The sequence below is a fragment of the Prionailurus viverrinus genome, chromosome D1, assembly GCF_022837055.1.
Source record: "Prionailurus viverrinus isolate Anna chromosome D1, UM_Priviv_1.0, whole genome shotgun sequence".
NCBI lineage: Eukaryota > Metazoa > Chordata > Mammalia > Carnivora > Felidae > Prionailurus > Prionailurus viverrinus.
Genome location: NC_062570.1, coordinates 78,016,476 through 78,029,872, shown reverse-complemented (window position 1 = coordinate 78,029,872; position 13,397 = coordinate 78,016,476). Strand labels below are relative to the sequence as shown.

At 37.4% G+C, this 13,397-nt stretch overlaps 1 pseudogene; it reads left to right on the top strand.

The window, feature by feature from the left end:
* The first annotated feature begins 473 nt into the window (after positions 1-473).
* LOC125146518 (60S ribosomal protein L14-like) lies at positions 474-8,819 on the top strand (annotated as a pseudogene).
* The last annotated feature ends 4,578 nt before the right edge of the window (positions 8,820-13,397 follow it).

Genomic DNA, 13,397 nt, shown 5'->3' with positions numbered 1-13,397 from the left:
TGGAACAAACCTGGGAATAAATAAACACATAAGATGAAAATAAACATACCGTTGATTCACTTTAAGGGTCTGGTTTGAACTTTGCTTTGGGCTTCTAGGTTTATGTGTAACCACATATCTCGAGGAAGGTAGGATATCCTCACAGACACCAAAAACAAATGCTTTGAAAAGAAGTGTCAAAATCCCAGGAGCCTTTTATCCACTCGTTTGGAGGAAAATACAACCAATTTTACCTAAAATATTTCGTACAATCAAATTATACATATGGACGTTTGGCTATGTAGAGGTTCATTTGACCATCATGGAAAAATTTGGCTCATGTTATAGTGCTATTGCATTTTAAACTATGAGTTCTTTTTGAAGTTTTGAAAAGTTCTCATAGATATCTAGTGACTCCTTGTGGAGTATTCTCTCTTCATGTAACAATTCACTGAAAAGTTTAGAAATCATAGAACATTAAGATTGAAGGGGCCATGGAAGCATTCAATGATAACTCCCGTCCAGGTGGGGCGCTATCTAGCAATAACCATGAAAAAGGGTTGAACATCTCTGGTAATAAGAAGACATCTTTTGGATTATGGCCTCCTTTCCTCTATAATGGTGAAACAGATTTACAAACCAGGTTGCAATTTTCTTGGGATTTTGCCACAGAGGTAGCTATTTCAATAGGGCTCATAATGAAAACCAAAAAGGGAAAGAGGGGAATCAAACATTGGCTACAACCTGTGATTTTCATTGGAATTATGTTGGGAAACTGAATCCTCAAGACGGTTGGTCTCACTTAGTGGTCAAATAAACAATGTTCCAAGTGCAATGAGGTGTCTCTTAAAAAATCTCACTTATTCTGAAATTTCACCATTACTTTATATTTTTGGGTTTTTAAAATAATATCCAACAATCTTGATAGTAAGAATTTGTCATTTGGGTCTCATTACCTAGTGTCTTGCCATGAAACTACACTACTTGTCTTTTGTGGAACAACTTTCTCCTACATTGTGTGTAGTCTATGTGGGATGGTAAAATTAGTTGCCAACTGACCACTTTTGAAGCCTCAGGATAGTCAGGTGGTTATCAGACCCAACCATCCAGTTTCCCCCCAAGAAACAGAACCTGAGGTAAGTAAGCAAGAACCCAAAAGGCCCATTTGAGACTACTATTGCAGCATTGGTGCCCTACCGGAATATCTCAGTTGTGAGGCACCTCCTCACCGTATAATGCTATCTTGGGTCTTGACATGTTCCAAGTCTGGTTCTGGCATCCCTAATATCCTTCTAATACAGTCTCCTTTTTTAAAAAGTCAGCCAGATTCTAAAATTGATTGTGATGATGGTTGCACAATTCTGTGCATATACTAGAAAACATTTAATTATGTACTTTCATGGTTATTTGGTACATGAATTAGATCTCAATAAAGCTCTTATTTCTCCCATCCCCAAACAAAAATAGCTACAGCTGGTTTCCATTGCTTGAAACATAGCAAGATCTAACTCATATAATCTTCCTGTCAAAATGCATATATCTAAGCTGTAAAGGATTACACATTTTCAATTCTCTTTAAAGTTGAGTTTACCAAGAAAAAGTAATGGCCACTAGTTTTGATAGGAGTTGATTAAGTCTTGCAAATACAGTGCTATTTTAAGAGGACAGGCAACAATAAAGCACCACATGGGTGAGATTTTAGATGTTCAGACCAGCACGGGACATTAAATAGTAGGAAGGTTAGAGACAGAGGTGTGGAATGTGTAATGGTCATCCATAGAAGAGGTAAGTTTTTCTGCCACTGGTCATAAATCTGAATTTATCTGAAGTCATAAACCTAGCACTAAGTTTATTATTCCTGTCCTGCAAATCATTTGTTATCCACCCATTAGTTCTTTTTAAAAAATATTTATTTATTTTGAGAAAGAGAGAGAGAGAGCATAAGCAGGGGAGGGCCAGAGAGAGGGAGAGACAGAATCCCAAGCAGGTTCCATGCTGTCAGCACAGACCCCAATGTGGGGCTCAAACTCATGAATCATGAGATCGTGACCTGGGCTGAAATTAAGAATTAGCACATAACCGACTGAGTCACTCAGGCACACCCCCCCCCCCATTACTTCTAATAACAAGTGTAATAAACCAAAGTCCAGATCCAGCAAAATCAGCAAAAGTAGGCCAAGACCAAGACATATTTTAATTAAATATGCAAAATACAGTGCTAAAGAAAAAATCTTAAAGGCAGCAAGACAAAAGAAGTCACTAACTCATAAGGGAAAATTCACAAAGCTAGCTGGAGATTTTTCGATAGAAACTTGGCAAGCCAGAGGGCATGGAATGATATATTCAAAGTGCTGAATGGGAAAAATCTGCAACCAAGAATACTCTATCCAGCAAGGCTATCATTCAGAATAGAAAAAGATAAAGACTTTTCCAGTTAAACAAAACCCAAGGGAGTTTGTGACCACTAAACCAGCCCTGCAAGAAATATTGAAGGGAACTCTTTGAGTAGAAAAGAGAGATCAAAAGTGACAATATAAAAACAGGAAACACAAAAGCAGTAAAATGAATATATCTCTAAAAATCACTCAAGGTACTCACACCAAAAAAGGACACAAAATATAATAATTTATACATAAAATGTGGGTAAGGAAAGGAGAAAAGAATGGGTTCAAACTTGAATGGCCAGCAACTTAATAGAGACTGTTACTTGTAGCAGATATTATATACTAACATAATGGGAACCATTTATCAAAACCCACCAATAAACATGCAAAGAATAAAGAGAAAAAATCTAAATATATCACTAAAGAAAATCAGCAAAACTTTAAGAAAGACAAAAAAATGATCAAAGAAAATCTCCAGAAACAACCACAAAATAAATAATAAAACAGCAATAAATACAAATCTATCAATAATTACTTTGAATGTAAGTGGACTAAATGCTCCAATCAAAAGACATACAGTGTCAGAATGAATTAAAAAAAAAAAACTAAGACCCATTTATATGCTGCCTAGAAGAGACTCATTTTAGACTAAAGACACCTACAGATTGAAAATGAGGGGATCGATGAGGTGCCTGGGTGGCTCAGTCGGTTAAGCATCTGACTTTTGATTTTGGCTCAGGTCATGATCTCACCGTTTGTGGGTTCAAGCCACATTTTAGGCTCTGTGCTGACAGTGCAGAGCCTGCTTGCGATTCTCTCTCCCTCTTCCTGCCCCCCCCCTCAGCTAAATAAACATTTAAAAAAAAAGAAAATGAGGGGATGGAGAAACATCTATCACGAAAAATCGATGTCAAAAAAATGCTGGAGTAGCAATACATATATTGGACAAACTAAACTTAAAAACAAGGACTATAACAACAGAAAAAGAGGGGCACTATATAATCATAAAGGGGATAATCCAATAAGAAGATATAACAGCCATAAATATTTATGCACCCAAATATATAAAACAATTAATAACAAACAAAAAAACCTAATTGATATACAATAATAGTATGAGAATTTAACACCCCACTTACATCATTGGACAGATCATCTAAACAGAAAATATATAAGAAAACAATGGCTTTGAATGACAGATTTGACCAAATAGACCTAACAGATACATTTAGAACATTTCATTCTAAAAGAGCAGAATACACATTCTTTTCAAGTACACGTGGAACATTCTCCAGAGTCACATATTAGGTCACAAAACAGACCTCAACAAATACAAAAGGATTGAAATCAGACCATGCACCTTTTCTGACCACAATGGTATGAAATAAGAAGTCAACCACAAGAAAAAATCTGGAAAGACCACAAATACATGGATGTTAAACAACATACTACTACACAATGAATGGGTCAACCAGGAAATCAAAGAAGAAATTTAAAAAAAAATACATGTGAACAACTAAAAATGAAAACACAATGTCTAAAGCCTTTGGGATGCAGCAAAAGTGGCTCAAAGAGGGAAGTATATAGCAATACAGGTCTATCTCAAGAAGCAAGAAAAATCTCAAATACACAATTTAACCTGACACCTAAAGGAAAAAGAAAAGGAACAACAAAACAAAGGCTAAAGCTAGCAAAAGGAAGGAAATAATAAATATTAGAACAGAAATATATGATATAGAAACTAAAAAGAAATGCAACAGAAGAGATCAATGAAACTAGGATCTTGTTCTTTGAAAAAATAATCAAGTTGATAAACCTCTAGCCAGACTTATTAAAAAGAAAAGAGAAAGGACTCAAATAAAATCACAAATGAGAGAGGAGAAATAACAACTGGTTCCACAGAAATACAAACAGTTTGATTATGAAAAACTGTATGTGAACAAATTGGACAACCTGGAAAAAATGGATAAATTCCTACAAACATATGAGCTACCACAACTGAAACAGGAAGAAATAGAAAACTTGAACACACAGATAACCAGCAAAGAAATGGAATCAGTAATCAAAAAACTCCCAGCAGGGGCACCTGGGTGACTCAGTCGGTTAAGTGTTCGACTTCAGCTTAGGGCATGATCTCACAGCTCGTGAGTTAGAGCCCCACGTCAGGCTCTGTACTGACAGCTCAAAGCCTGGAGCCTGCCTGGGACTCTGTCTCCCTCTCTCTCTGCCCCTCCTCTGCTCATGCTTTATCTCTCTCTCTGTCTCTGTCTCTGTCTCTCTCTCAAAAATAAACACTAAAAAAACAAACAAACAAACAAACAAAAAAAACTCCAACAAACAAAAGTCCAGGACCAGATGGATTCATAGGCTAATTTTGCCAAACATTTAAACAAGAGATAATATCTATTCTTCTCAAACTATTCCAGAAAATAGAAAAGGAAGGAAAACTTCCAATTTCATTCTATGTGGTCAGCATTACACTGATACCAAAACCAGATAAAGACACCGCTAATTAAGAGAACTACAGGCTGATATCTCTGGTAAGCATGGATTCAAAAACTCTCGATAGAATACTAGTAAACCAAATCCAACAATATATTGAAAAAATTATTCACCACAATCAAGTGGGGTTTATTCCTGGGTTTCAAGGTGTTTTGATAGTCACAAATCAATCAACGTGATACATCTCATTAATAAAAGAAAGGATAAGGACCATCTGATCATTTCAATAGATGCAGAAAAAACATTTGATGAAGTACAACATCCATTCGTGATAAAAACTCTCAAAAAAGTAGATTTAGAGGGAACATGCCTCAACATTATAAAGGCCATATATGAAAAACCCACAACTCATATCCTAAATGGGGAAAAAATGAGACCTTTTCCTCTATGCTCAGGAATAAGACAGGGATGTCCGTTCTCACCACTTTTATTCGACATAGTATTGAATGCTCTAGCCACAGCAATCAGACAACTAAAAGAAATAAGAAGCCTCCAAATCTGCAAGGAAGAAGCAAAACCCTCATTATTTGCAGATGACATGATACTATATATGGAAAACCAAAAATACTCCCCACACACAAAAATACTAGAACTGATTAATGAATTCAGTAAAGCTGCAGGATACAAAATCAATATACAGAAACCTGTTGCATTTCTATACACTAATAATGAATCAGCAGAAAGAGAAATTAAGGAATCAATCCCATTTACAGTTGCACTAAAAACAATGAAAGATACCTAGGAATAAGCCTAAACAACGAGGGGAAAGACCTGTACTCTGAAAACTATGAAATACTAATGAAAGAAATTGAAGATGACACAAACACATGGAAAGACATTCCATACTCATGAATTGGAAGAAAAAAAATATTACTAAAATATCTATACTAACCAAAGCAATCTACAGATTTAATGCAATCCATATCAAAATACCAATAGCATTTTTCAGAGAACTAGAGAAAACAATCCTAAAATTTTTAATGAGCCACAAAAGACCCTGAATAGCCAGAGCAACTTTGAAAAAGAAAAAGGAAAAAAAAAAAAAAAAAGGAAAGCCTGAGGCATCACAATTCCAGACTTATATTACTAAGTTGCAATAATCAATACAGTATGGCATTGGCACAAAAATAGACACATAGATTCCTGGAACAGAACAGAAAACTTAAAAATGAACCCATAGCTCTAATGTCAGCCAATCTTTGACAAAGCAGGATAGAATATGCAATGGGAAAGAGACAGTCTCTTCAAGAAACAGTGTTGAGAAAACTGGACAGCAACATGCAAAAGAATGAAACTGGACCACTTTCTTACACCATATACACAAATAAGCTCAAAATGGATTGAAGACCTAATTATGAGACCTGAAACCATAAAAATCCTAGAAGAAAACACAGGTGGTAACTTCTTTGACATCAGCCATAGCAACTTCTTTTTGATAGGTCCCGAGTCAAGGGAAATAAAATAAAAAATAAACTTTTCAGACTACATCAAATTATAAAGTTTCTGGGTGCATGGGTGGATCAGTTGGTTGACTATCCAACTTAAACCCAGGTCATGATCTTATGGTTCTTGAGTTTGAGTCCAATGTTGGGCTCTGTGCTGACAACTCAGAGCCTGGAGCCGGCTTTGGATTCTGTGTCTCCCTCTCTTTCTCTGTCCCTCCCCTGTTCGTGCTCTGCCTCTCTCTCAAAAAATAAATAAACATTAAAAAATATTTTTAAATAAATAAATAATAAGCTTCTGCATAGCAAAGGAAACAATAAACAAAACTAGAAGGCAACCTTCTGAATGGGAGAAGACATTTGCAAATTACATGTCTAATGAAGGGTTAGTATCCAAAAAAATATAAAGAACTTACAAAACTCAACATCTAAAAAACCAAATAATCCAATTAAAAAATGGGCAGAAGACATGAATAGACATTTTTCCAAAGAACACATACAAATGGCCAACAGACACATGAAAAGATGCACAATATTGCACATAATCAGGGGAATGTAAATCAAAACTACAATAAGATACCACCTCACACCTGTCAGAATGGCTAAAATCAACAACACAAGAAACAAAACGTGTTGGCAAGGATATGGAGAAAGGGGAACCCTTATGCGCTATTGGTGGGAGTGCAAACTGGTGCAGCCAATCTAGAAAACAGTAAGGAAGTTCCTCAAAAAGTTAAAAATAGAACTCTATGGTCCAGCAATTACACTACTAGATATTTACCCAAAGAATACAAAAGTACAAATTCAGAGGAATACATGCACCCTGCTGTTTATAGTAGCATTATCTGCAATACACAAATTATGGAAAGAGTTTAAGTGTCCATCAATTGATGAATGGATAAAGAAGATGTCAGGGCACCTGGGTGGCTCAGTGGTTAAGCATCTGACTTCAGCTCAGGTCATGATCTGGCAGTTCATGGGTTCAAATCCCATGTTGGGCTCTGTGCTGACAGCTCAGAGCCTGGAACCTGCTTCCGATTCTGTGTCTCCCTCTCTCTCTGCCCCTCCCCCACTCATGCTCAGTCTCTCTATCAATAAATGAATAAACGTTAAAAAAATTTAGAAGATGTGTTACATATACATAGTGGAGTATTACTCAGCCATGAAAAAGAACGAGATCTTGCCATTTGCAACAATGTGGGTTGAACTAAAGAGCATTATGAAATAAGTCTGTTAGAGAAAGATAAATACTGTATGATTTCACTCCTATGTGAAATTTAAGAAACAAAACAAAAATAAATGGAAAAAAATATAGAGAGAGAAGCAAACCAAGAAACAGACTCTTAACCACAGGGAACAAACTGATGGTTACCAGAGGTAGGTGGGGGGAAGGATTAAATAGGTGATGAGGATTAGGGAGTGCGCTTGTGGTGAATCCCTGGTGATGTATGGAAGTGTTGAATCATTACATTGTACACATGAAACTAATATTACACTGCATATTACTAACTGGAATTTAAATTTAAAAATTTAGAAAATAAAGTGAAAACTAAGAAAATTACAAAATAGATATGCACACGGTATGGAGTGGTTTCTTCCTTCTCACCTGCCAACGTGGTGTTCAGGTGCTTCATTGAGGTTGGCTGGTACATAGAGTGACCTACGTCTCCTTTGGGCCTCATTCGGGGGAAGCAGGCTTGGACTGTAGATGTTATTGATCAGAACAAGTCTTTGGTTGCTGGACCCTGCACTCAGCTAAGGATACAGGCTATGCCTTTCAAATCCATGCAGCTCACTGACTTCATCCTCAAGTTCCCACACAGTACCCAGCAGAAGTATGTCTAACACACCTGGTGGAAGGCAGGTATCAGTATAAAACGGGCAGCCACAAGATGCACCAAGTAGATTAAAACCAGATAAAGAAAAGCCAAGTTGATAGATTTTGATTGTTATAAAGTCATGAAGGCAAAGAGAGTGGGGAATAGAATAATCAAGCTTGATGTTAGGAAGCTGCAAAAAGCAGCTCTCCTGAAAGTTTCTCCCCCCAAAAAGCACCTGCTGCTAAGGATGTAACTGCAGCTGCTGTTGCAAAGTTTCCAGCAAAAAAGATGGCCAGTATCCAGGTGCCTGGGTGGCTCAGTCAGTTAAGCCTCCATCTCTTGATTTTGGCTCAGGTGATGATCTCATGGTTCATGAGATCAAGTCCCGTGTCAGGCTCCATGCTGACAGCGTGAAGCCTGCTTGGGGTTCTCACTCTCCCTTTCTCACTGCCCCTCCCCTACTGGTATGCACCCTCTCTTTCTTCCTCTCTCAAAATAAATAAATAAACATAAAAAAAAAGATGGCAACTGCGGGCAAGAAGGCTCCACCCCAGAAGGTTCCTGCCCAGAGAGCTGCAGGCCAGAATGCAATGCCTCCAAAGGCTCAGAAGGGTCCAAAAGCTCCAGTCCAGAAAGCATGTGCTCTGAAGGCATCTGGCAAGAAAACACAAAAGCATAAGAGGCTATTTTAAATAAGTAATAAAGGTTCTTTTGGACACGCAAAAAAAAAAAACCTGACAAAATTACAAAATAAAAAAAAGTGCAGTATTTGAAGATAAAAGACTCACATGTAAACAATGCATAATTCACAATTAATACACACTGCAAACCTTAGGGTAAAATCTGTTTTATTTTACTTACAATTCATAACAGCCTTGTATTTCAACTTCGAACAATTTAGTGGTTTTCTCAAGGTTACAGAGCCAACAAATAAATGAAATGAAATTCAAACGCAGATCCTCTGATTCCAAAGGCCATGCTTTCTCTTCATGTAGCATATAATGCCTGCTCTTTCACCATTCTGAGATGAAAGCTCTCAATCAAAACTGAAGCAAGAAGAAATATAGATTCAGCCATACTAATAAAATGTTAACTTTCTATTAGATCAACATGGTAAGGGACATTTTTTACATTTTCACACACACGTGTATGTGCACACCCCCCCTAGGGAGCACCACATTTTCTAGGAATATTAGAATTATTTAATCTGTTCCTAACTTATTTATTAGACTCACCTCTTCTTCTCTGCACCCCAATACGCTCCAAATACCGTGAATTATTTATATGCCATGTTTATTGAAGTTTACATACACTTTTCTCTCTGCTCAAAATACCCTTCCTCGGGTGCCCCAATTTTTGCCTAATCATTTCAAGGAAAATGGCTCAGTTCAACCTTCTCTTAATTAGACCCTAAAAGTGAATGATCTCAACATTTCCTGTCTTACAGACTTCTGAAGTATCCTGTGTCTACCTCTGACACAGGGCATTTCAATCTGTATTACATTGGCGACTCACTTTTTTCGACCACTACAGGGCACATTACTTGGGTCTAAAAACTGTATCTATTTGTCTTCAACTTTCAGTCCCTACCCAGTTCCTGGAAAATATGAAGTACCCAATCAATGCCTATTGATGAATAAAACCATTGATCATTCAAGAGTTTGAAAAACTAAAACATTTTTTCCTGAAATCTAATAAATCCAGTTCAGTGTATGGGAGGATGTTCTGGTTAAACAAATAATTTGCTTGAAAGATTCTCTATAGCATAAATATTAGCAAAGAACCATGATATTATGAGATATATGAAAGCCCTGCTAAACATAATTTACTTTTTTTTAATGAAATTTTGGATATTATTATGCTTCAACATCATTTAATAAAGAGATATGGTTAGTGTGTCAAATGCCAAGGAACTTACTATATAGTGGTGTCACTGTTGTTGTTCCAAATATTAATCCAACAGTATTTCTTTTTTTAAATATTTTAATATTTTTTTATTTATTTTAATTAAAAAAAAATTTTAACATTTATTCCTTTTTGAGAGACAGAGCATGAGTGTGGGAGGGGCAGAGAGAGAGGAAGACACGGAATCTGCAGCAGGCTCTAGGCTGAGCTGTCAGCACAGAGCCCAATGTGGGGCTCCAACTCATGGACTGCGAGATCGCGAGATTGCGACATCATGACCTGAACCCAAGCTGGATGCTCAACCGACTGAGCCTCCCAGACGCCCCTGTTTTAATTTTTTTTAATGTTTATTTATTTTTGATAGAGACAGAGCGTGAGGGGGGAGGAGCAGAGAGAGAGAGAGGGAGACACAGAATCTGAAGCAGGCTCTAGGCTCTGAGATTCCAGCACAGAGCCGGATGCAGGGCTAGAACTCACAACTGTGAGATCATGACCTGAGCTGAAGTTGGACACTTAACCGACTGAGCCACCCAGGCACCCCAATCCAACAGTATTTCTAGAAAGCTTATTTTGTGGGCACCTGGTTGGCTCAGTCAGTTAAGCATCCAGCTTCAGCTCAGGTCATGATCTTGGAGTCAGTGAGTTCGAGCCCCATGTCGGGCTCTGTGCTGACAGCTCAGAGCCTGGAGCCTGCTCTGGATTCTGCATCTCCCTCTCTCTCTCTGCCCCTCCCTTGCTCACACTCTGTTTCTCTCTCTGTCTCACAAAAATAAATAAATATTAAAAAATTTTTAAATAAAAACTTATTTTGGAAGCAACTGTAGAGACTATATTCAGTAATTTTCGGGATATCTTATTAATCTTCTGATACTGTCACACTGATGCACTGACCTTGAAAAGTATGTCACTAAGTCACTAATATTAAATTTGTCCTGGGTAAGAACTCATGCTTGAAGGAGGCCAAGCCAATGATCTCCTGCCTATGTATTCTTCCCAACTTACCTGTCCTATTTTTATCATCCATGTCCCATTCTTGGCTTGATATCCTGACCTGATATCCTATCTTGCCTTCTCACATTATATAACCTTGTAGACTCTGTCCCTCATTTAGGACTACAGTGATCAGGGTGTTATGGGCTGGAGCACCTCCTTAATTTTTACCATTCCCCATTGCCTATGGTGGGGACTCTACTCCAGCTTCCAGTGGACTTTTCTTTTCCTGGGCTACTCCCTAGCATCCTCCAGGGAGAATGGCAGGGTAGAGGGATTATACAGGCAAAATTTTGACAAGTTTGTTATTCCTCCTTATCATCAAAAATATATGACTAGACATTTATGATAGGGACCCAGTGGACATTTGAATTAACGGTGAATTTTGTTTGGGGGAGAAACTGTTCTCAGCATTTCCTGAATTCTAATCCTTACTTTGAATTTTGAACTGTGCATGGGCACAGACAAGACCGTTCTCTTTCATGTCTTAACATCACTCTCTGTAAAATTGACTATAAGAACAGCTATCTACTTAAAAAGTGGATATCTAGATCAACTTTTGTTTGTGAAGAGTCACACTAGAATTGAAAAGGCCCCCATTTGCTTAAAATGATGGTTTTCTCCTGTTTCATTTGAGTGAATACCAGGAAATCTTGATGGGACTTTAGCGTGTCATGTGCATATGTGTCTAATGCACAGAATGTTTATATATTAAATTATGTCATATGAAATAGATATAATTTTTAATATAAAATATGACTTTATTAGATGTCTGCCATAAAGTCACAACCATGGGTGTCCTAAGGTTGGGAATGTGGGCAGACAAGTAGTCTAAGCAAGCATGATTTTCCATTTCTCAGTTTTCCTACAGGCTTGTTCCTCAATCATTCCTTTCTTTAAAGACATGCTGTAGAAAGTATCAACTATCAAGAAATATATATGGAAGAAATATTAAAATTCGAGCCAATACTTGTCTCAGAAAATCGCTGCTCACTTTGGAAACAGAATGCTCCAGCTTAGTTCAAGGAGCTCCTGATCTCCATACCAGCGTCATTTCAAAACCTCTGTGCTCACATTCTCAAGACCAGCCTCTAAAGCAACTGTTCCCCCTATATTTTTCCTTAAAATGAACTGCAAGTTAAAATAGGGTGGTTTTACTCAAATGGGGATTGACATGCTAATATTTCCAAAGAAAATGAATCCAGAGTTTAGCATAAATATATAAAATGTACATTTCTCATTTCTAATAATTTTTTACATTCCACGTAGAACATTCACACTGCACTCATTCATGGACTCGGTGCCTAATTTGAAACATATTTTCCATTGGAGAGATGATTTTATATGGAAAAGGAAATAACTCCTGTGGTCCCTCTGTGTATATTGAAAAAGAAGTCTGGAGCCATTATATAGTTTATGCTTAAGTTTTGATTAAAAGATACCATGAAAATCCCATGAGAGTGCAGTCCAAGGTAGAGGATTTGATTTGAGCATATTGAAAAAAGATTGGGTGCCCAAATACCAGTTTTAAGTATCTTTTCTTACTGAACTATATAATAAACAATCCACATGAATGTAAAAACCAGCGACTTCCTGAATCATGGTCACATCTGTTTTCCAGTCAAACTTAAATCCCCTATCTCTAAATTTAGTGAATAATTCATTTTAGATATGGAAGAGAAGTTAGTCCAACTCCCTCATATTACAGATGAGGAAATTGAGGCACAGAGAGATTTCTCCTCCATAACCTTACTAATCCTTCCAGTCTCAGCCTAAATTCCTTGGGGAAGCTTTCTCTGATTCCTGCCACCACCAAAAATGATGCCTCCTTGATATAGACTTACAAATTCCTCTGTATTTTTCCTTCATACTGTTTAACATAACTTATAAGCATGCAGCTGTTGTTGTTGTTTTAATGTTTATTTAGTTATTTTGAGAGAGAGAAAGAGAGAGAGAGCGAGCAGGGGAGGAGCAGAGAGAGAGAGGGAGCGAGAGAATACCAAGCAGGTTTCAGGCTGTCAGCACGGAGACCCGCATGGGGCTTGATCCCACGAACTGTGAGACGATGACCTGAGCTGAAATTAAGAGTTGGAGGCTTAACTGACTGAGCCACCCAGGCGCCCCATTATGCACTTGTTTTTTGTGATGTTTTGGTTTAAAATCTGTTGTCACAAGGGACATGCCAGGCACATGCCAGGCACAGAGAGGGTGCCCAGTAAGTATTTAATAAACCAATGTTTAAGTGACATGCAATGACACAAACATATGTGTCACTTCATTTATAAAATGAGAGGATACACTAGATGGTCTTGAAAATTTATACCAACTAGAATAAAATTTATGAATGCTCAGCTAGATCAGATGTTCTTTCTGCT